General features: G+C 37.5%; 1 protein-coding gene across 1 annotated transcript in view; it reads left to right on the plus strand.

Annotated features, from left to right (window-relative positions):
- The window catches only part of MAN1A2 (mannosidase alpha class 1A member 2), a 189,292-nt gene that overhangs the window by 16,849 nt on the left and 146,839 nt on the right, over nt 1-25,604 (plus strand). The window lies entirely within an intron of this gene.

Genomic DNA, 25,604 nt, shown 5'->3' on the forward strand with positions numbered 1-25,604 from the left:
TTAATGAAGGGCTGTAGATTATTACTGACCTTATTTACTTCACTGTCTTCACCCTCTAGTTTGAGCTTTATTTCTTACTTCCTTGCTTTGCTTCTCAGTACTTTTCTTTGGTTCAGGGACTTTATTCCTTTTCAAGCCAAAAATAAAATCTTCAACGCCATATATAAATATTAACTCAAAATGGATCAAAGACCTAATGTAAGAGCTAAAACTATGAAACTTAGAAGAAAGCTTAGGGGAAAAGCTTCATGATGTTGGATTTGGCAGTGATTTCTTGGATAGGGCACTGAGAGCACAGGCAGCAGATTCTTCTGAAAATAGTTAAGTTGGGCTTAATTAAAATTAAAAACTTTTAGGGGCACCTGGCTGGCTGGCTTAGTTGGTGGAACAGGTGACTTTTGATCTCAGGGTTGTGAGTTCAAGCCCCACAGTGGGTGTAGAGATTACTTAGAAAAATAAAGTCTTAAAAAAATTAAAAACGTTTGAGTTATCATTAGTTTGTGGACTGGCAGGGCTTGGAGCTGGGAGTAGGTGGCTCTGTAAGTCTGTGTGGGCTGCCATAGCAAAATACCATAGAGTTGATGGCTTAAATAACAAATTTATTTCTCACAGTTCTAGAGGCTGGAGAGTCCAAGATCAAGGTCCAGCAGGATTTGGTTTCAGGCAAAGGCTCTTTTCGTGGCTTATAGGTGGCTGCCTTCTTGTTGTGTTCTCACACGACCTTTCTTTTGTGCTTAGGGTAGGACAGGAATGGTTGGAGGAGAAAAAAAGATTTCTCTTTCCCTGTAAGGCCACTAATCTGATCGTGAGGGCCTCACCGTTATTATGCAGTCTAAACCAGATTACTTCTCAAAGGCACCATCTCCAAATACTATCATGTTCACGGTCAGTTTCAGCATACAGGCATTTAGGGTTACAAACATTCAGTCTATGTGAATTTTTAGGAAGACAGTCATTTCTAAGAGATAGTGTCTTTGGGAGAGACCAAATAATCTTAGACCGTAGAAGCAAGTTGTCAGCTTGAAGAGGCTAGGTGGAGAAGGAGGATGTGAACCCAGAGGAGAAGGAAGGTTCAAAACTAGAAGATGGGAAAGCAGAGCTTACCAGGAAGAAAGGTAGATGGCTGGCTACAGCATTTGTTTCTGAATATAACTGTTTCAGGTGTGGGCAGGGGGTACTTGGTAAAGGTGCTGGTGGTGAAAATAGCAGCTTTGGGCTGAGGACTGCACTAAAGCCTGAATGGGTAATGCTTCACTCCACAGGGAGAGAAGGAGTCATTTAACCAAAACTTTTTAAAAAGAATATTTAGAATAAACTCTCTTTATGTCTTCACAGATGACCTATGGTGATGTTTTGTTTTGAACAGATGATTTCTTTCTTTCTCTTTTTTAATTGAAGTATAGTTGACACACAATGTTACATTGGTTTCAGTTTTACAACATAGTGATTTGACAAGTCTATACACATATGTTGTGCTTGTCACCATACGATGCTGTTTCAGTACTATGGATTATATTCCTTATGCTATACCCAGGCAGATATATGCTATACTTCTAGGGCCATTCATGTTGTTGCAAATGGCAAAATTTTATTTTTTAATGGCTGAGTAATATTCCATTGTATATTTATGCCATATGCCATATTTATCCATATATTTATTGATGGATACTTAAGTTGCTTTCATATGTTGGTATTAGAAACAATGCTGCAGTAAACAGGGTGCATTTATGAATTGATTTCTTACAGTCAACAATCCAGCATATTAATGTTGTCCCTGGCCTCTCTCCATTTAATGGTTACTTTTTGATGATTATGATTTTTTTGGGGGAGATATAAAGAATTATTTTCTTTATAATAATCAAAAAACTACCAACTTTATTCTTTACACTTTTTTAGCCAATTAAAAGGATTATTTAAAATATACTAAGCCACCTTCTAAGACAAAAGAGCATTGTGAAATAAGTCTTAACACTGAGGGTGAAAGAAGGAAGCTGAGAGTTACTGTATGCATAGTAGCTTCTTCTTTTTCTTTTGAGTTTTATACCCATTTTCAGTTTCTGATTCATTGCAGGATAACCAGGCTTTGTTTTATTTAGAACTTGCATCTTGGGGTAAAGATTTTACTATTTCTTTGTTGCATATTTTTGAATGATAAGGAAATGCTTTGAATTTCTTACAAGGTTTGTTTTATAATGGATTTTTGCATATACATTTTGTTTATCTGTGCATCTGCAGTACCTGTGCTTAGATTTTAATCTCGGTATAGCAAAGCTTGAAGTAAATTGACAAAATGTGGGTTTTTTATTTTTCCTTCACAATAAATCATAAAAATAGGTTGGGTTAAAAACAAGATATGTGAAAGAGATGGTAATCAAAACGATCACATGAAGGAAACAAACAGCACTATATTTATTATAGGGGGATGAAATAGTATGATTGACATAGAGGATCAACTTGGAACAACAGGATCTCAGAAATATGAAAATGAAGGTGGATTTCCATGTGATTATTCATGCATTCATTTTTCCAAGTTTTTATTAAGTACTGTGTTTCAAACAGTGGGAATATAACATGGTGTAAGATAATGCCCTAAGCATTAAAAAAATAACAAATTTACAGAAAGATGATAAATATGAAAACAAGATTTATAAATAAAGGGCTATGGGAAGAGTGATGTCAGCATCATGGTTGTATAAGATATTCCTCATTTTTGTCTGCCACCACCCACCACAGTATTTCAGCATTTATACATGAACAAAACTGCCTGTGTGGGGGCTGTGCAATCAGCACTGTACACCAAAGGACCAGGAGGAGTTTTACCCACCCATGCATCAGATAATAGGCAGACAGACCTCTGTCCTGGCTGTGGGCCCTGCAAACTGGCCTGTGACCTGGCTCTAGCCTTTTTCAGCTGCAGTCTGAAGCTCCTGAAGAACACTGAGGCATTCACCCGTGGACAAGAGAACCTTGGTGGGCATCCAGGTTTCTAGTAGAGAAGTTCCAGCACTCTGTAGAAGCGAAAAAAATTATGAGTTTGGACTCACTGGATTGGGTGAAAGGAACAACTTGGCCTTACCAGAATCAGCATTCCCCCAAGGGAGCACAGCTTAGGACCAGAGCCCATCTCAGCCCATGATTTCACCCATGGGGGAAAGGCAGAATGGGTAAGTGAACAACAGCTTCCCCAGCTATACCAGATGCTGCCAAAGAAGTGCATTTCTCTCTCATGTAGAGTATTAAATTTGGGAGCTCCCTGGCTGAGATGTGAGAAAAGACTGGGATGGTGGCAGGACTCTTGGAAAACATTCAAGAAAAAACAAACAAAAAAAACAACGAAAAACCATTCAAGAGATACAGACCTCCTTAACTGCCTCACAGACTCCCATCAAGAGGGTCACTCCTGAGTTGCTGGAAAAGCCATACCTGCACATACCCTCAGCTGACCCGTGGGCACCCTCAGCATCCTCTTGTGCCTACTCACACCTCCTCCTACTATACAGCAGGTCTTTGTGCTCCTGAAGGCCTACTTTGGCACCCCTAAATTTGTGGCTCAGGGAGAGAGCACAAACTTGTGCAGTATTGCTATCTTTGGGAAAATAAAAGAGGCAGTCAGGTGCATTGTAGGACTGAGAAAAGGTGTATAGAATTGAGACTTCTGCCACAAATGGGAACAGGAAGTGGTGTATCCATAGAAAGTCTGAAAAAGCCTTAGAGTCTTAGAGTTGATGGAAGGTATATCGCCTTCTGCCCGAAGGCAGTTTGTAGACTGGAGGAGGTGACTGATACTTCAGCTACAAAGAACAGTGCAAAACTCCCAGAGAACATGAAGAACCAAGGAAACACAACACCACCAAGTGATCACAATGGTCCTTCAGTAACTAAATCCAAAGACATGGAGATCTATGAGTAACGGATAAAAAATTCAAACTAGCTGTTTTTTAAAATTTTTTTTTAATTTTTATTTATTTATGATAGAGAGAGAGGCAGAGACATAGGCAGAGGGAGAAGCAGGCTTCATGCACCGGGAGCCTGATGTGGGATTCGATCCAGGGTCTCCAGGATCACGCCCTGGGCCAAAGGCAGGCGCTAAACCGCTGCGCCACCCAGGGATCCCAATTTTTTTTAATTTTTTTTTTATTTTTATTTATTTATGATAGAGAGAGGCAGAGACATAGGCAGAGGGAGAAGCATAAATTAGCTGTTTTAAGGAAAGTCAGTGAGTTGTGAGAAAACAGAACAAAGTTGAACAAAATCAATACTAGTAATGTGAAAATGTGAAAATACATAGTAAAGGTAAGTATATAATCAATTCAGAATACTTTAGTACTGTTCTCTGGTAATGTGGTTAAGTATGGTAATACTTTTGTATAAAGTTTAAAGGACAAAAGTATTAAAAATAACTATAGCTTGAATGTTAATACACAGTACAAAAAGAGGTAGATTATGATATCAAAGCATAAAAGGGAGAAGTAAAGGGGTAGATTTTTAGTGCAATCAAAGTTAAGTTTTTATCAGCATAAAGTAGACTGTTAGCTGTTGTATGAAAGATTCATGGTAACCACAGAGGAAAAACCTACAGTAGATTCACAAAACATAAAGAGAAGGGAATCAAAACATCCTACTAAGGAAAATCATCAGTTCACAAAGGATAGCAGCAAGAGAAAAAGGAATGAAGGAAGCAGAAAACAGTGAGATGCCATTATGTTTTTACTTTGTATGTCTTTATTTATATGTCTACTTTTTATCAATAATTACTCTAAATGTAAATGAATTTAATTCTCCAAAGAGAGTGGATGGGTGGATTAAAAAAAAAGACAACTATATACTGCCCATAAGAGATTTACTTCAGCTTTAAGGATACCTATAAACTCAAAATGAAGGGGTAGAAAAAGATACTCTGTATAAGTAGAAACCAAAAGAGAGCAAGAGTAGCTATAGTTACCTCAGACAAAATAGACTTCAAGCCAAAATAGTAATGAGATAGAGGAGGTCATTACATAATGAACAAGGGGTCAATTCATCAAGAAGATAATTATATATGTATCCAACATCATAGCACCTGAATATATGAAGCAAATACTAAAAGATCTGAGGGGGAAATACACAACTATTCAGTAATAGTAGGGGACTTCACTACCCCACTTTTAACTATGGATAGATCATCTGATGGAAAATTAACGTGGAAACTTGCACTTGAACCATACTATAGACCAAATGGCTATAATATACACAGAGCATCCCATCCAGCAGCAGTAGAATATTTATCCCTCTCAAGTGTACACAGAACATTTTCCAGGATAGATCATATGATGAGTCACAAAATAAGTCTTAATAAATATAAGAATAGTAAAATCATATCAGGTATCAATGGTCTGAAACTAGAAATCAATTACAAAACAAAAGCTGGAAAATTCATAAACGTGTTGAAATTCAGCAACATGCTCTTGAACAATCAGTGGATGGTAGAAGAAATCCAAAGGGAAATTCCAAAATACCTTGAATTATGTGAAAATGGAAACACAACATACCAAAACTAAGGGGATGCTGCAAAAGCAGCTTTGAGAGGGAAATTTATAATGACAAATGCCTACATTAAGAAAAAAAGATTTTTAATAAATAGCCTAGATTTCAAGTTAGGGATTTTAAGTTAATAGCCTAACTTTAAATCTCAAGGATCTAAGAAAAACAAATGAAACCTAAAGATAGTAGAAGAAGAAGAAGGAGGAAATAAAAAGATCAGAGGAAAACAAATGAAACCTAAAGATAGTAGAAGAAGAAGAAGAAGGAAATAAAAAGATCAGAGGAAAATGAATAAAATGGAGACCAGAAAACCAATAGAAAAGATCAAACGAAGAGCTGTATTTTTGAAAAGATAAAATGGACAAGCCTTTAGCTACAGTGCTAAGCAAAAAGGGAAGGCAGAAATACATAAAGTCAGAAATTAAAGAGGACATAACTGTGATACCACAGATACACAAAGGATAAGAAAGTTGTAAGAACAATTATATGCTAACGAATTGGATAATCTAGGAGAAATTGATACATCCTGGAAACATATAACCTTTCAAGTCTGAATCATGAAAAAAAGAGGAAATTGAGTTAGTAATAATAAAACAAACAAAAACAAAAACAAGGAAAAGCCCAGGACCAGAGGGTTTCATGAGTGAACTCTACTAGACATTTAAGGAAAAATTAACACCACTCCTCCTCAAACTCTTCAGAATATTGAAGAGGAGGGAATACTCCCAAACTCATTTAATAAGATGAGCGTTATCCTTATTTGAAAACCAGACAGGGACAGTCCAAGTAAAGAAAACTGTGGGCTAATATCCCTGATGAAAAAACTACAGAAATCTCAAAAATGTATTAGCAAACCAAATTTAACCTTATATTAAAAGTATCATACACCATGATCAGGTGGGATTTGTTCCTGGGATGCAAAGGTGGCTCCAAATATGCAAATCAATATATATGATACACTGTGTTAATAGAATGAAAGTTTAAAGTCTTACGATCTCATTAGATGCAGAAAAAGCATTTGACAAAATATGACATCCTTTCATGATAAAAACTCAACAATAAATTGGGTGTAGTGGGAACACACCTCAGCATAATAAAAGCCATATATGATAAGCCCACAGCTATCATCATATTCAACGTTGAAAGATTGGAAGCTTTTCCTCTAAGGTCAGGAATAAGGCAAGAGACTCTCATTACTCCTATTCAACATAGTACTGGAAATCATCGCCAGGGCAAGCAGGCAAAATAAATGTTAGGCAGTTGTCTTTGCAGATGATAGATGGATCTTATGTATAGAAAACCCTAAAGACTCCACCATAATAAACTGTTAGAAATAATCAGCGAATTCAGTAAAGTTGCAAGAAATAAAATAAACTTGTAGAAATCAGTTGTTTCTATACTCTAACAAACTACCTGAAAAAGAAGTAAAGCAGTCCTATTCTCAATAGCTACCTGAAAAAGAAGTAAAGCAGTCCTATTCTCAATAGCATCAAAAAGAATAAAATACAGAGGAATAAATTTAACCAAGGAGGTGAAAGGTAAGTCAGTGAAAACTATAGGACTTTGATAAAAGAGATTGGAGAGATACTCCTGCTCATGAATTGGAAGAAATAATATTATTAAAATGTCCATACTACCTGAAGCCATCTATATAGAGAGTCTCTACAATCCCTATCAAAATTCCAGTGGCATTTTTTGCAGAAATAGAGAAAACAATCCTAAAATTCATATGGAATCACAAAAGATCCTGAATAGCCAAAGCCAGCCTGAGAAAGAACAAAGTTGGAGACATCACACTTACTGACTTCAAGCTATACTATAGAGCTATAGTAATCAAAGCAGTATAGTCTTGGCATAAAAATACACATAGACCAGTAGAACAGAACCAAGAGAGATCCCTCACAATATTTGACAAGGAAGTCAAGAATATTAAGTGGGAAAGGAGACAGTTTCTTCAATAAATGGTGTTGGGAAAACTTTGTAACCACATGTACCACTTATAAAATGGACTTTTACCAGTCATAGAAATGAACTCAAAGTGAACTGTAGACTTAAACATAAGACCTGAAACAATCAAACTTGTAGAAGAAAATGGGAAAAGATCCTTGACATTTTTGTTATTGCCAATGATTTTTTTGAAATGACACCAAAAGCAGAAGCAACAAAAGCAAACATTAATAATTGGATTATATCAAACTAAAAAGCTGTACAGCAAAAGACACATTAAACAAAATGAAAGGTGACCCCTAAGGAATGGTTAAAAATATTTGGAAATTATATTGCTGATAAGGGAATATCTAAACTGTATAAGGAACTCCTACAACTCAGTAGCATAAGAGCAAACAATGCAACTAAGAAATGGGCAGGGGAACTGAATAGACATTTTTTCCAAAGAAGAACTCCAGACGGGCAAAAGATACATGGAAAGTTGCTTAGCATCACTAATCATCAGGGAAATGCAAATCAAAGACACAAAGAAATCTCATTTCAGGTGCTAGATATTTATTACCAAAAAGACAAGAGATCTTAACAAGTGTTGGTCAGGATAGTGGAGAAAAGAGAAACCTTGTACACTATTAGCGGGAATGTAAATTGGTATGGCCACTATGGAAAGTGTTATGGAGGTTCCTCAAAAAATTAAAATAACCTATCATAATAAGACCCAGCAGTTGCACTTCTGGGTATACATTGGAAGGAAATAGAAACAGGATCTTGACAAGATATTGACACTTCCATTTCACTACAGTATTCTTCACAATAACCAAGATTTGGTAACAACTTATGTGCTTGTCAGTTTGGATATATGGATAAAGAAGATGTATGTATACATAGGGTGGAATAGTCTCCCATGTGAAAGAAGGACATACTGTTATTTGTGACAACATGCTGCCATATGCTTAGTGATATAAGCCGGAAAAAGAAAGGCAAATATGTTACTTGTAAGTAGAATATAAAAAGGCCCAAATCATAGAAACAGAGACTTAGAATTGTGGTTGTCAGGGGCTGAGAGTGGGGGGAAATGGGAAGATGTTGGTCAAAGGGTACAAACTTCCAGTTATAAGATGAATATGTTCTGGGAATTTAATATACAGCTTGGTTATTATAGTTAATAATACCATATTGTAAACTTGAAAGTTGTCAAGAGAGTAGATCTTAAATGTTCTTAATGTTCTTAAATGTTCTTATCACACATAATTATAATGGTAATCATATGACATGATAGAGATGTTAGCTGATGCTATCTATGGTGGTTATCATTTTGCCATATATAAATATCAAATCAGCATGTTATACACCTGAAATTTGTACAGTGTTCTATGTCAGTTATATCTCAAAGCTGGAAAGAAGAGGTTGTGGGGACTATAGAGAATGCTAGATAGTGATAACTTGTGAGTGGGTTTTTTACAAATGCGTATGAACTGATCAAGGCAGAATAGAGAAGATTCCAGGGAAAGGGTTACCATGTGCATAGTCTGAAAGGTGCATAGTTGCAAAATATGATTAGAATTAGGATTATGGATTTTCTACAGCTCTGTCCGTGAATAAATACTGTTTTACTTCCTCTTTTCATAACTGACTGCTTACTTTTTCTTGCCCTTTTGTACTGGCTAGAATCTTACTGTTTTTGAATGGAAGTAGTGAGAGTGGACATCCTTCCCTTGTTCTTTATCTTCAGGAGGAAGCATTCTGTCTTTCACCAATTAAAGTTGTTTGCTGTAATTTTTTCATAGCTGCCCTTTATTGGATTTGGAGGTTCCCTTGCATTCTTAAGTTGCTGAGAGTTTTTTTTTATTTTTAATTTTATTTATTTATTCATGAGAGACAGACAGAGAGAGAGAGAGAGAGAGAGAGAGAGAGAGAGAGAGGCAGAGACACAGGCAGAGGGAGAAGCTGCATGCAGGGAGCCCAATGTGGGACTCGATTCTGGGTCTCCAGGATCATACCCTGGGCTGAAGGCGGTGCTAAACCGCTGAGCCACCTAGGCTGCCCGAGTTTTTTATTTTTTAAATCAGGATTAGAAATTGATTTTGCCAAATTCTCTTTCTGTATCTACTGAGATGATCATATAGTCCTTTCTTAAAACTGTTAATATCATGACTTGCATCGTTTGATTTTTGAATTTTAACTCCATCTGGTCATTACATATTTTTTAAATTATAGAATTGCTTTTCTGAGTTCACAAAGAGTAGGTATTTATTATTTTTGTCTGGTTTGGTATCAGGGTAATGTTGCCCTCATGAAATGAGTTAAGAAGTCTTCTGTCTTCAGTTTCCTGAGTTTTTGAGGAACTGATAATAATTCTTCCTTAAATACTTGGTAGAGTTCACCAATGTAATCATCTGAATTGGGGTTCTCTGTGGAAAGTTTTAGATACACATTCAGTTAGTTTCTCTCTTTCTTTCTAGATTTTATTTGAGAGAGAGTGAGAGTATGAGAGAGAGCATGAGCAGGGTGGACAGGCTGAAGGAGAGGGAGAAGCAGGCTGCCTGCTGAGCAGGGAGCCCAGTGTGGTGGGTCTCCATCCCAGGAACCTGGGATTGTGACCTGAGTCAAAGGCCGACACTTAACCGACTGAACCACCCAGGTGCCCCACACATTCAGTTTCTTTAATAGATACTGGCTTGATTCAGGTAGTAATCTAAGTCTTCTTGAGTCCATTTGAATATATATATATATATATATATTTTTTTTTTTTTTTAAGCAAGGAATGTAAATTGTTGACATTTAGGTGTAACCTTGTGAATTTTAGTATTTGTAGTATTGTAGTTATGCTGCTGCTTTCATTCCAGTTACTATAATTTCTGGCTTTCTTTTTTCTCCCCTTATCAGTATTGTCAGAAATTTCTTTCTTTTTTTTCTTTTTTAAGATTTAATTTATTTATGAGACAGAGAGAGAGAGAGAGAGGGGGGGGGGAGAGGGAGAGGGAGGCACAGACACAGGCAGAGGGAGAAGCAGGCTCCATTCCATGCAGGGAACCTGACATGGGACTTGATCCCTGGTCTCCAGGACCACACCCTGGGCTGAAGGCAGCCCTAAACTGCTGAGCCACCCGGGCTGCCCTCTTTTTTTTTCTTTTTTTAAAGTACTACATGAGCTTTTTGTTTCATTGGTTTTGTTCAGTCTTCAGTTTTCTCTTTTATTTCTTTTCACCTTTATTTTTATTGCTTCCTTTCTTCTGCTAACTTTAGGTTTAGTTTTCTCTTCTTGCATTGAGACCTGGGGTCGTTCATATAAGATCTTCTTTCTAATATAGATTGATTACGCTGTAACTGTCTCTTTGACTTTCCTTCTCTTCTTTATCCTGGCATTTAGTGCTATGAATTTTCTGTAAGGATTCCTTCAGCTTTATCTGCAAATTATGTTTTCATTTTCTTTTAGTTTGAGCCACTTTCTAATTTAATTTAAAAAAAGCTTTATTGAGATCTGATCCACATACCATACAATTCAACCACTTAAAATGTACATTTCAGTGGTGTTTAGTATATGCACACTTACATGCATCTAACACTTTAGTCATTTAGTATCACTTTGAATTTCTTTTTTGACCCTCAATTACTGAGAGCTGTATTACTCATTTTTAAAATATTTGGAGATTATCTGGATACCTTCATGTTACTGATTGCCATTTTAATTCTGGCATCGCAAAAAACATACTCTATATGGTTTGAATCCTTTTATATTTTTTGAGACTTATTGTACAGCCCAGAAAATGGTCTATATTGGTAAATGTTCTGTTTGCATTTGAACAGAAAGTGTGTTTTCCTGTTGTTGGATAGTGTGTTTTATAAATATCAATTAAGTCAGGTTGGTTGATTGTATGTTGTTTGTCTTTTATGTTCTTACCGATTTTCCTTCTACTTTTATGAGTCATTTAGTGAAGGGTGTTGAATTTGCCTAATACGTTGTAGATTTGTCTATTTTTCTTTTTGTCAGTTTTGCATCATATGTTTTGAAACTCTCTGATTAGATGTGTAATGTTTACATTTCTGTATTCTCTTGATGTATTGACTTTGTTGTTATAAAACCCTCTTTAACCCTGCTCTGAAAACTACTGACTACTGTCTGATATCAGCAAAACTGCTCCTGCTTTTTAATAAACACCTTTATGAGGTTTACTTAACATACATAACATAAAATTCACCCATATAAGTGAACAGTTAGATGGGAGCTTCAGCTCCTCCTTGTAGCCTGATGATTTCCAAATGAATGTGTTCAGCCCTGGACTTAACTTGCTTCCTTTATTGACTTTTTAAACATAGCATGTCTAAAACCATACTTACTCATTTCTTTCTCACTGTTTCCCTTTCTTTCAAGTCAATGTTTTCTCTCTTGTTTAGTTAATGCCATCCCTTTCTAGTCAGTATAGTGAAAAACCGATTATATAACTCCTTTTCCCATTCATATTTAATCACTTATTTAAACATATTATTGGTCCTGACTTTCTAAGGTTTCTGATATTTGGTCCCACTTCTCCATATCTACTTTAGATGGATTTTATTAGTCCTTATCAGTTTTTGCTTGGTGACCTCCTAACTCCCATTTCCTGAATCATCTTCCTCCTAACCATCTGCCCCCATGTCAGTCCTCAGGAGGCATTGTTTTGTTGTTGTTGTTTAAGTACAGGCATGTCATTTTCAAGTTGAAGTCCTTTAGTAGCTTCCATTTGTCATCAGGATGCAATGCAAGCTCTGTTCATGGTTAAGATTTTGTCCTCTTCAGATTCCTTGTTATATCCAGTCTATTTTTCTCTACTATACCATACCCTTTTCCCACCACACACACTATAATTTAGCATCTGCAGCAACTTATTTGCTAACTTGGTGTGTTGTTATCACTTCTTCTGTATTTTTATATACTGTTGCTTCTGTGCCTAGCATACCCTTATTTTTCTTCATCTGCCTGGAAAACTCATGTTTTTCCTTTTAATTTGTTTTTAAAGATCATGCATTTCTTTTCTTTTTTTTTTTTTAAGACTTATCTTTATTTTTTTTAGGGGGAGGAGGGGCAGAGGGAAAAGGGAGAGAGAATCCCAAGCAGACTCCTCTCTGAGTGCCAAGCCTGAGGCTGGGGCTCAGGCTCAATCTCACAACCTGGAGATGGCAACCTGGGCCGAAATCAAGAGTTGGATTCTTAACGGACTCTACCACCCAGGTGCCATGAAGATCAGGCATTTCTTTTTTTTTCTTTCTTTTTTTTAAAGATTATTTATTTGAGAGAGACGCAGAACGAGAGAGCAGAAGTCACAAGGAGGGGCAGAGGAAGAGGAAGAAGCTCTCTGAACAGAGAGCCCCACGTGGGGCTTGATCCCAGGACTCTGGGATCATGAGCTGAGCTGAAAGCAGACCGAGCCACCCAGGTGCCCCAGATCATGCATTTCTAATGCTATTTTCTTATGTAAATCTTCTCAAGGCATACTTTTATGTGCTTAGAAAATACCTTCTCTGTGGCTCTCTTACTTCCTATCTAACCTACAGTCCCTGGTATACTAACTGTAGTTATTTATTTCCTTTGTTGTGATCCACTCATTTTGTATTTACTTTGTTTACATATTTATTGGATTGTTAACTCTTGTGGGCAAATAATATGTCTTATTTTTCTTTGTATTCCCTGTATCTAGCTCAGTGCCCCTCACATTTGGCAGTTGCTGGTTATCATTGAGTAAAGTTGAAATTAACTCAATGACTGATAACTAGTGATTTAACTATTAAATTACTGTGAATTCAAACTAAAATTCCCTAAAATGTAGGTTAGATTTATCTATAACAGTTCTCTGTTCTGAGTAAAATTGTTTTGATTGCCATATAGATGACCTATATCTAGCTAAATTTAAGATAACAGTGAGTTGTGTTGGTGGTTCATGAGCTGCATTATTAAAATGGGAACATGCAAGAACTTGGTATTGTATGGAACCCATGTGACCAAAGTAAGTGGATTTGGTATGGAAACTTAAGGGTCGTTGGATTTCTCAGTGAATTTTATTTCACTTTGAGTCTCTTTCAGTCTTTTTCAGATGACTGACCAGTTACTTGTATTGATAACAGTTGAGCTTACCTTTTAACATGTTTTCTCAAGAATGGATTCACTCTTAATGGAATAGGGAACCCAAATGTGATAGAATTTATGCTGTTTGGTTTGTGGTTACCCACAAATCTGGATACCAGAAAGTACATGGTTTAGCTTAAAACAGCAACATTCAGAAAGTTCACTGTCATTTGTATGACAGTGTTATTCTGTGCAAGTAGTGTGTTTTCATTTGCTATTAAGAATCATCTTAGACTATATTTGTGAACAACTCTCTCAAAATAATTAGTACTCTTTTATCTCTTGATTACCTTGAGTTTAAGGAGTTCTTCCTTTATGACCTTGAAGCAGTGGCATTTCTTTTTGGAAGGTCTTAAATTGTTTCAAGCACTTGTCACTGAGCCCTGTGGAATATTGTTATTCCATTATATTCTGTACTTGTTGCTGACTATCTTGTGGTCTCTTCCAAAGCTCATTCTTGGTCTGTGATTGTGCATTAAGTAGCTATTTACATAACTACTTCACAGATTTTTGTTGTGCTTTCCTGGATCCTTAAGTTTCTTGAGAGTGTTACTAAAATAAAGGATATTTGAAAGGTTAATATTTAACTTTGTCATTAAAACAAGGCCATCATATAGGTCATTTTCATTTATCTTTTGAAAGATGGCATTACATTTTTTATTCATTTTGCATGTTTTTTAGTCAACCCATAGAGTTGGTTATTAGAATTTGGAGTTTAGTAAGTCACGTTAGTGAAATTCACTTATAATGGTTTAGAATAGTTGCCTGGCGAAGTCTTTAAGGGCTCTTACGTTTCTTAAATCTAAATCAAAAGAACAGAGCCTGGAAATCTTAGCAATGAAATAATGGATGGGAATGAAAGCTGATGTAAACAGTGGTTTTACTGTAAGAGAAAAGAATGTGTCAGTGGAAGTTTGAATGCTGGGAGTCTAGAAAGGTGAGACCCACAGGGTAGGAAGGAAAAGGCAGTGACATTATTGGATGCCTGCTGTTTTTTCCCTTCCTTGCTGCACTCTTATTTCTAATAATTTATAGATTCTTTGGGTTTTATACATATACGTCATATTATCTATGATAGAAGACTTTTCTTTCAACTTTTTTGTGTATTTTCATCTTCTTTTATTTGCTAGCTAAGACATCCAGTGTAATTAAATAAAATTGTGATGGTGAGTTTTCTAACTTATTTCCCTCATTTTGAAGGGAATGCTTTTAAAGTTTCACTATTAAGAATATTTGCTATAGGTTTTGGAAGATATCTTTTATTAGGTTGAAGAAGTTCTCTTTTTCTCCTTTGGTAAAGTTTTTATTTTTTTAAAAGATTTTATTTTTTAATAACCTCCTATGTACAGTATGGGGCTTTAATTCACAGCCCCCAAAAGCAAGAGTTGCAGAACCTTACTGACTGAGCCAGCCAGCCCCCCCCCCCTTGCTGTAAGATTTTAAAATTAGGAATGGGTGTTGAATTTTATCACTTTCTTTTCCTGTTTCATTGAATGATTTATGTAGTTTTTATTCTTTAATAACAAGTCAATTATATGATAGACTTTTCTAATGTTTTAGCTATGCTTGTTTCTGGGATGAGTCCAATTGATTATGATGAATTATTTTTTCTATGTTTTATAACTGCTGGTTAACTTTGCTGATATTTTAATAAAAAATATATGTTTGTGAATGAACTTAGCCTGTGATTGTCCGTTTTTCACAGTAATTATTGAATTCTGTTTTGTACATGTCAAATTGGAGGTATTTTGCAAATAGTTGATAGCAGTGTCTTACATACTATTAGAAATTTGGAGTACTTAGTAACCTAGTAAAGGCTGGCTATATATATATATATATATTTTTTTTTTTTTTGGATAGAATAGTTGAGAAAATACACTTGGTTGGTGTTGAATAGGAAGAGTATGTAGAATGAGAACAGAAGTGAGGATGGAATACATTTTCAGGGTGAATTGATCATGATAAAGCCAGTGATCAGCAGTTTGTCGGAAACACAAGTGTGAGGAAGAGGTGGTTTCAAAGGATGGATAAACTGAGGTTATCAGTTTTTAAATGTGGTAGTTGGAAGAGTGACGTAATGTTAAGGAAAGTAAAAACAGCGAATGTAGTGCTTTTGAAAAAGTATAGTGGTAGAGGAAGGGGGACACCAATGAAGGTGAAGACAGGCAGGTTTGAATAAATAATAAAATAAAATTTATTTACTTTGAGGATGGATGAGACTTCATGTTTGTTAGGTGAAGAGTAGAGAGGGAGAGAGTGAGTATACTTGGAGAGTATTTGTGTGTCTGCCTAAATCTTTGCCAAACAAGATTTCAGTGTAATTTTATGTATCCTTATGTAATTGAGGATTGTATTTGCCCTTCAGAATGTTTCCAAACATGACCATATTTTAATACTCTAATTGGAGAGAGAAATTTATCACCTGGTTCATTTCTTTCTGGCAAATCAGCCCTCAGATACTAATGAAAGCCTCTGGGAAAGAGAACATTTAGGTTGAAGAGTAGTTTAGTTAATATTAGGTCATTTTACCAAACATAAAAGTCACAAAGTAACAGTGGCTTCAGCAAGATAAAACCTTATTTGTGATCACACAAATTCTATAGGGCAGTTTCAGTAATGGGAGACTGAGAAATAGAGTGTTATTTAGTAGGAGCATGAGTTTAGCTAAAAAGTGAGGGCTCTAGGATGAATGAAAGAAGGGAGAGAAGATTGAGAAATAGTATTTGTATCTACACAGTATGAGACTCTTAAATACAGTTCATCTCTTATATGAAAGGTGCTATTTGCATGAATGTTTAAGAAGTCAAAATGCCTATGTTTGTGTCTAGGCTCTCTACTTACTAGCTCTATGATCCTGAACATATTACTTAATTTTTTTCTTTATGCCTTAGTATTTTTCTAATAAGATGGAGAACAGTGCTTAATAGAGGGTACCTCATAAATTAGTGTGAGAATTAAATAAGATAATCTTTTAAAATTTTTTTGTATATTTTTTTTATTGGAGTTCGATTTGCCAACATATAGTATAACACCCAGTGCTCTTCCTGTCAAGTGCCCCCCTCAGTGTCCGTCACCCAGTCACCCCAACCCTCCGCCCACCTCCCCATCCACTACCCCTTGGTCATTTCCCAAAGTTAGGAGTCTCTCATGTTCTGTCACCCTCTCTGACATTTCCCATGCATTTTCTCTCCTTTCCCCTTTAATCCCTTTCACTATTTTTTATATTCCCCGAATAAATGAAACCATATAATGTTTGTCCTTCTCCGATTGACTTAACTTCACTCAGCATATAATACCCTCCAGTTCTATCCACATTGACGCAAATGGTGGGTATTCATCGTTTCTAATGGCTGAGTAATATTCTATTGCATATATAGACCACTTCTTCTTTATCCATTCATCTTTCGATGGACACTGAGGCTCCTTCCACAGTTTGCCTTTGTGGACATGGCTGCTATAAACACTGGGGTGCAGGTGTGTCGGTTTTTCACTGCATCCGTATCTTTGGGGTAAATCCCCAGCAGTGCAATTGCTGGGTCTTAGGGCAGGTCTATTTTTAACTCTTTGAGGAACTTCCACACAGTTTTCTAGAGTGGCTGCACCAGTTCACATTCCCACCAACAGTGCAAGAGGGTTCCTCTTTCTCCACATCCTCTCCAACATTTGTGGTTTCCTGTCTTGTTAATTTTCACCATTCCACTGGGGTGAGGTGGTATCTCATTGTGGTTTTGGTTTGTAATTCCCTGATAGCAAGTGATGCAGAGCATTTTCTCATGTGCATGTTGGCCACGTGTATGTCTTCTCTGGTGAGATTTCTGTTCATGTCTTTTGCCCATTTCATGATTGGATTGTTTGTTTCTTTGCTGTTGAGTTTAACAAGTTCTTTATAGATCTTGGATACTAGCCCTTTATCTGATATGTCACTTGCAAATATCTTCTCCCATTCTCTAGGTAGTCTTTTAGTTTTGTTGACAGTTTCTTTTGCTGTGCAGAAGCTTCTTATCTTGATGAAGTCCTAATAGTTCATTTTTGCTTTTGTTTCCCTTGCCTTCATAGATGATCTTGCAAGAAATTCCTGTTGCCTGTATTCTCCTCTAGGATTTTGATGGATTCTTGTCTGACATTTAGAGTTTTCATCCATTTTGAGTTTATCTCTGTGTATGGTATAAGAGAATGGTCTAGTTTCATTCTTCTGCACGTGGCTGTCTGCAATTTTCCCAGCACCATTTATTGAAGACACTGTCCTTTTTTCCAGTGGATAGTCTTTCCTGCTCTGTCGAATATTAGTTGACCATAGAGTTGAGGGCCCATTCCTGGATTCTCTGTTCTGTTCCACTGATCTATGTGTCTGTTTTTGTGCCAGTACCACACTGTCTTGATGATCACAGCTCTGTAGTACAACCTGAAATCTGGCATTGTGATGCCGCCGGCCGTGGTTTTCTTTTTCAATATTCTGCTGGCTATTTGGGGTCTTTTCTGATTCCACACAAATCTTAAGATGATTTGTTCCAACTCTCTGAAGAAAGTCTATGGTATTTTGGTAGGGATTGCATTGAATGTGTAAATTGCCCTGGGTAGCTTTGACGTTTTCACAATATCAATTCTTCCAATCCATGAGCATGGGATGTTTTTCCATCTCTGTGTGTCTTCCTCAATTTCTTTCAGAAGTGTTCTGTAGTTTTTAGGGTATAGATCCTTTACGTCTTTGGCTAGGTTTATTCCTAGGTATCTTATGCTTTTGGGTGCAATTGTAAATGGGATTGATTCCTTAATTTCTCTTTCCTCAGTCTCATTGTTAGTGTATAGAAATGCCACGGATTCCTAGGCGCTGATTTTGTATCCTGCCACGCTGCTGAATTGCTGATGAGTTCTAGCAATCTTGGGGTGGAGTCTTGGGTTTTCTATGTACAGTATCATGTCATCTGCAAAGAGGGAGAGTTTGACCTCTTCTTTGCCAATTTGAATGCCTTTTATTTCTTTTTGTTGTCTGATTGCTGAGGCTAGGACTTTTAGTACTATGTTGAATAGCCGTGGTGAGAGTGGACATCCCTGTCGTGTACCTGATCTTGGGGGAAAGACTCCCAGTGTTTCCCCACTGAGAATGATACTGGCTGTGGGCTTTTCATAGATGGCTTTTAAGATGCTGAGGAATGTTCCCTCTCTCCCTACACTCTGAAGAGTTTTGATCAAGAATGGATGCTGTATTTTGTCAAATGCTTTCTCTGCATCTATTGAGAGGATCATATTCTTGTTTTTTCTCTTGTTGATATGATCTATCACGTTGATTGCTTTATGAGTGTTGAACCAGCCTTGCATCCCGGGGATAAATCCCACTTGGTCATGGTGAATAATCTTCTTAATGTACTGTTGGATCCTATTGGCTAGTATCTTGTTGAGAATTTTTGCATCTGTGTTCATCAGGGAGATTGGTGTGTAATTCTCCTTTTTGGTGGGGTCTTTGTCTGGTTTTGGAATTAAGGTGATGCTGGCCTCATAAAGCGAGTTTGGAAGTATTCCGTCCCTTTGTATCTTTCAGCACAGCTTTAGTAGAATAGGTATTGTTTCTTCTTTAAACGTTTGATAGAATTCCCCTGGGAAGCCATCTGGCCCTGGACTTTTGTGTCTTGAGAGGTTTTTGGTGACTGCTTCAATTTCCTCCCTGGTTATTGACTGGCCTGTTCAGGTTTTCTAGTTCTTCCTGTTCAGGTTTGGTAGTTTGTGGTTTTCCAGAAATGAGTCCATTTCTTCTAGATTGCCTAATTTATTGGCATATAGCTGTTCATAATATGTTTTTAAAACTGTGTATATTTCCTTTCTATTGGTAGTGATCTCTCTTCTTTCACTCATTATTTTATTAATTTGGATCTTTTTTCTTTTTAATAAGGCTGGGCTAATGGTTGTTTATCTATCTCATTAATTCTTTCAAAGAACCAACTCCTGGTTTTGTTGATCTGTTCTACATTCCTCTGGTCTCTGTTTCATTGAGTTCTGCTCGAATCTTTATTATCTCTCTTCTTCGGCTTGGTGTAGGTTTTATTTGCTGTTCTTTCTCCAGTTCCTTTAGGTGCGAGATTCGCTTGTGTATTTGAGTTTTTTCCAGTTTTTTGATGGATGCTTGTATTGCAATGTGTTTGCCTCTTAGGACTGTTTTTGCCATATCCCAAGGATTTTGAACGGTTGCATCTTCATTTTCATTAGTTTCCATGAATCTTTTTAATTCTCTAATTTCCTGGTTGACCCTTTCATCTTTTAGCAGGATGCTCTTTAACCTCCTCGTGTTATAGTTTCTTCCAAAATCTTGTGATTGAATTCTAGTTTCAAAGCATTGTGGTCTGAATATATGCAGGGGACAATCCCAATCTTTGGACAATCCCAATCTTTGGTATCGGTTGAGATCTGATTTGTGACCCAGTATGTGGTCTATTCTGGAGAAAGTTCCATGTGCACTTGAGAAGAATGTGTATTTAGTTGTGTTCAGATGGAAAGTTCAGTATATAACAGTGAAATATATCTGGTCCAGTGTATCATTTAAAGCTCTTGTTTCTTTGATGATGTTGTACTTAGATTATCTGTCAATTGCAGAAAGTGCTATGTTGAAGTCTCCTACTAATAGTGTATTGTTATCAAAATATGTCTTTACTTTGGTTATTAATTGATATACTCGGCAGCTCCCACATTAGGGGCATAAATATTCATGATGTCTTCTTCTTGGATAGACCCTTTATGATATAGTGTCCCTCTTCATCTCTTACTACAATCTTTGGGATAAACTTTAATTTATCTGATATGAGGATTGCTACCCCAGCTTTCTTTTGAGGACCATTTGAATGATAAATGGTTCTCCAAACTTTCATTGTCAGGCCGTAGGTGTCCTTAGGTCTAAAATGAGTTTCTTGTAGACAGCAAATAGACGAGTCTTGCTTTTTTATCCAGTCTGAAACTCTGCGTCTTTTGATGGGATCATTTAGCCCATTCACATTCAGAGTTACTATTGAAAGATATGAATTTAGTGTCATCATGATACCTATTCAGTCCCTGTTTTTGTGGATTGTTTCTTTGAGCTTCCTCTTTCTTTACAGGGTCCCCCTTAATATTTCTTGCAGAGCTGGTTTGGTGGTCACATATTCTTTCAGTTTCTGCCTATCTTGTTAGCTCTTTATCTCTTCTTCTATTCTGAATGAGAGCCTTGTTGGATATAATATTCTTGGCTGCATGTTCTCATTTAGTACCCTGAATATATCCTGCCAGCCCTTTCTGACCTGCCAGATCTCTGTGGAAAGGTCTGCTGTTAATCTAATATTTCTCCCCATATAAGTTAGGAATCTCTTTGTCCCTTGCTGCTTTAATGTTGCAAGATTCATTACTAAATGTTGAGGTGTTGAACGGTTTTTATTGATTGTGGGGGGGACCTCTCCATCTCCTGGATCTGAATGCCTGTTTCCCTCCCCAGATTAGGTAAGTTCTCAGCTATGATTTGTTCAAATATGCTTTCTGGCATATTTGTTCCTCTTGGCACTCTCTGGAACCCCAATTATACGTAGATTTTTCCTTCTGAGGCTATCATTTATTTCCCTTAACCTTTCCTCATGGTCTTTTGTTTTTCTCTTTTTTCCTCAGCTTCCTTCCTTGCCATCAACTTGTCTTCTATGTTGCTCACTCTTTCTTCTACCTCATTAAAACCCCCGTCGTGAGGACCTTCAGTTTGGATTGCATCTCATTTAATTGATTTTTAATTTCGGCCTGATTAGATCTAAATTCTGCAGTCATGAAGTCTCTTATTCCTTTATGCTTTATGCTTTATGCTTTTTTCCAGAGCCACCAGTAGCTTTATAATTGTGCTTCTGAATTGGCTTTCTGACATCAAATTGTAATCTAAATTCTGTAACTCTGTGGCAGAGAGTACTGTTTAATTCTTTTGTGGTGAATTATTCTTTCTAGTCATGTTGCTCAGTGCAGATTGCCTGTTTGAGCGGGCTGAGTCAAGAATATCAACCACCACCTAAGTAAATTTCACCCTAGATGATTCTGCGGAGGTCAGAGCCCAGAAATTAAAAACAAAGATCAGAACGAAATAGAACAAAAGGATCACTGAAGTGAAAAACAAATTTTAAAACAAAGTACTAAAAAATAAAAGGCCAAGAATTCCTAAGAAGAAAAAAAAGAAAAAAAAAAGTGGGGGCCCTGGGAGATGGTGGTGGTGACGAAGTTGTAGTGGAGGGAGAATGTAGTCTACCTGAGGATCCTAGAGGGTGATCCTCTTGGTTCTGAGTATAAGTTCTGTATGTTAGAAGATGCTCAGTCCCAGATTTATAGAAACCAGAAATACTTGTAGAAAGCCCCAACATTGACCATCAAGACATAAATGAGATAAAAGAGGGGGGAAGAATGGAGATGAAGAATCTCATAGAATGAACCAGCATGGTGTACCAGTTGGTTCTGGGTGCGTGCTGGTCATGTTTTAGAAGGTTTTAACCAACTCCAATGTCAGGGGTCTCTCACAACCACTCTCAGGTTTGATAATTTGCTAGCACTCACAGAACTTCCTGAAAACTGTTATACTCATGAAAGGATTGTAGAGTACAGGGAAAGGATGGAGTTTACAGTCAGCCAAAGGAGGAAACACATTGGGTGAAGTCCAGGAAGGTTCCAGATGTGGAGCTTCTGGTGTCCTTTCCTTGTGAAGTCAGTACATTACTCTCCCTCCATCAAAGTGTGCCAGTATGTATTGCTAACCAGGGAAGCTTGCTTAAGCTTTGTTGTCCAGAGTTTTTATTGAGGCTTGGTTATGTAGGTGTGACTAACTGATTGATTGCAGACATGATTGAACTCAGTCTCAATGAAACTGACCCAGATCCCTCACCCTAAGTTATATTGTTGGTGTGACTAGCGTGCCAGCCCTGACTCTAGAACTATTAGATGTGGCCAGCCCCACCCTAAGATTGGGTGTGGCCAGGACTCCCCATAAGCAAGAGTGCCTCAGTCACGTATGAGAGATTACCTCCCAGAAGTTGAGGACAAAGTCACACTTCTCTTTGGATGTGGCCAGAATCTTTATTACACTGAATGATGCAAGCCGCTGATGAAAGGTGGAGGAGGCATATGCAAGTGGAAGTTCAACATGATTATCTGTTGAAGATAACAAAGTTAAAAAAATCATAAAAATACAGTAAAAGATAAGCTAGGTGAAAATACCCAAAAGAATTGAATGACCTGGTGTAATTTAAAATCTAGAAATTTGGCCACTAAAATTTGAGGAACCCCTTGAAAGGAGACCAAAATGAAAATAAGAATTAGATATATATGGAGAAGAAAACTAAGAGAGATTAGGATGTTTGATATAATTAATGGATTATAATTCATTAAGTACTTTTACTTACTTTGGATACCACTAGCTAAGTGGTATAGTCAGGGTAGTGTTAATGTGTTTTCCCAGAAAGTACTGATCTTAGAGGTTTTTAGTGATTTGTGTTAGATTACAGAGAAAGTTGGGGCAGAACTGGAAAGAGAATTGTCTCCTGACTTTTGGATTAAGGAGTTTTGCCTTAAGTACTTTTTCTGAATCATAAAACGATTCTTCTTGGTCCCTAGTTAATGGGAGGTCTGACTCAATTCCTTGGACTCTCGAGTTCTTCTTGAGGACTCAGCTGGTCTTTCTTTGAACTCCAGCTCATGATGGCTATTCCATGGTGAATGTACTCACTAAACTGCTAAACAATTATTTTTAAGGGACAAATGCAAATTGACAGACCTTTAGATTTTCAAAATGTTTTAAAATAAAATTGCATAACACTCAACAGTATAGGTTCTGATGAACAACGTTTGGATGCCATAGCAATAACTAAAGCGGGGTAAAGTGACTGGGGCTTTCCTATAGAGTACTACAATTTAGAGAGTTCAATTTTCTTTTTGAAAGTAATAAAAATTGTGTAATTTGAAAATTGTTTACATATGCATGTTATCACATATATGTGTTTACTATTAGAGAAATAATTGATATTAGCATTTAATTAGTAGAAATAGTAATTGAAAATAGGCTTCCCTGCACTCATGCCCATAGTGCCTTTTATTTCTAAGGTACTTCTGAAAGTCCTAGTTGCTGTTATGGACATATGGGCAAAGGAGTCGGGGATGGAAGAGAGAGGGCACAGCTATCTGCTAGTTTCTATGGGAGGCTAGCCCCATTTGAAGAGCATTTGGTGCCCTCTAAATCCTTGTAGGGTTGACAAGAAGCAGTTATGTCATTCAGTGCAGGGACACTGAGAAGTTACAAGATGTCCCTGGGTATCAGTCCCTGGTCCCTGTGGACACTGATGTTAGCTCACACCACTAAATGGCACCGTGTATGTGTGTATGGTGAGGAAGAGGGTAGGTGGTCAGGAAAGGAAAGAATCTTGAGTTGATAAGGACTTTTCTGTACTCTTAGACTCATGGGTCATCTCATCCACTCCTCACAACAGTCTTGCAAGTTTGCTGGGGGTACTCTTCACAGATGGGAAAAGGAGGCTCAGACATACATCTAATGTCACAACAAAAAGTGGTGGGTTGTACCAAAGGCTTATTAGTTGGTTGCTGGCATAGTTTGAGAACATTCCCTTGTGACAGTGTGTTTTGTGGCATGCAGTGTGTGCAGAAAAGGGGGACTGTGACTACATAAGGTTGTGCAGTGTTACATTAGGGTGTGTGCAGAAAAGGGGGACTGTGACTACATAAGGTTGTGCAGTGTTACATTAGGCACCTTTATTGCAGAACTTTTCAGAGCCTTTAAAATACTCATGTGCATTGTGAAGCTTTGAAGAGGGACATAAAATGTGTTGTGGCCCATATTCCTCTCCCAGCCTCAGGATGGCCTCTAGAAAGTGGCATGTAATACCCAACTGTTTGTGGAGCTTCACTGGTGGGTGAGGTTGCTTTCCATGGTGATGCCACAGATGAGCTGTTGTGAACACGGTAGGGGCTTCCATGTGCCGTTCAGTGGTGTAACACGGTGCTTGGAGCTAGAAATGGAAAGCATGGTTACCTGTGGAGACTCTCCCACTCGTCATCAGGACAGAAACTGCTCTTGAAAGAACCAGTCGTCCTTCTTTGATGTTACTCTTCTTTGGAACTTAGTCCCAGGCCTTCTGCTATCCTGACTCTGTGTGCATTTTTTGCACATTGAATGAGCGAGTTGGGGAAATCCTTAGGTGCAAGTGACAGAACACCTAACTAATTGAGCTCCACAGATTCTGAAATCTGGGGACTGGCCGTCGCAGGACCTGGTAGCAGCCTAATGATACCAGGAGGCACTTTAACCTCTTTCTTTTCTTTTCTGAACCATGTTGGCCATTTATCCTCAGGCCGTTTGACTGCACAATGGCTGTCACAGCTTTAGGCATCACAAACACAATTGAAGACAGAAATAGGTGTTTGGGTAGGTTTGGTCTTCTCTCAGATGGCTCTGTCCATTTTTTAATCCCCAAAGGAAAATATTTCCTAATGACCCTCTTTTGTCTCTTTAGTTGGAATATGGTTATGTGACCACCCCTAACTGTAGGGGAGGCATCTGAGAACAAGGCGTTATCATCTCTGTGGCTAGGCAGTGTTAATCTGTTGGTAAGGGGTGGTGGTGGTGGTGGTGGTGGGGGGAGACTGGGAGGCTGTCGGGTGGTGCTTGCCTTGTCTGCCTTGTAATTTAAGACTTCATTTGGCACGTGTGCTGATGAAACCCTCTTTTGCCTGAATCTTCCGAACAGATTATTCCAGAATTCCTCGTGAATTCACTCAGGGGCCAACCTTGGCTTGTCCTTGCTGCATTCTTCCCATCTCTATTCTGTCTGCAGGCCCCATGGATTCTTTCTCCCTACCTGCAAGTGCCCTTGTGTTGCCCTGTCTTTGTCTGTTGCGTTCTCTCTTCTTTTTCTCTTATCAACCCCTTCTTACTGCTAGCAATCCATTTTTTTCTCTAAACATTTAACATTATATTTTATTTTATTTTAATTAATTTAGTTATTTTAAGATTTTATTTATTTATTCATGAGAGACACAGAAAGAGAGGCACAGA

Source organism: Nyctereutes procyonoides, unplaced genomic scaffold (genome assembly GCF_905146905.1).
Source record: "Nyctereutes procyonoides isolate TBG_1078 unplaced genomic scaffold, NYPRO_anot_genome, whole genome shotgun sequence".
Classification (NCBI taxonomy): Eukaryota; Metazoa; Chordata; class Mammalia; order Carnivora; family Canidae; genus Nyctereutes; species Nyctereutes procyonoides.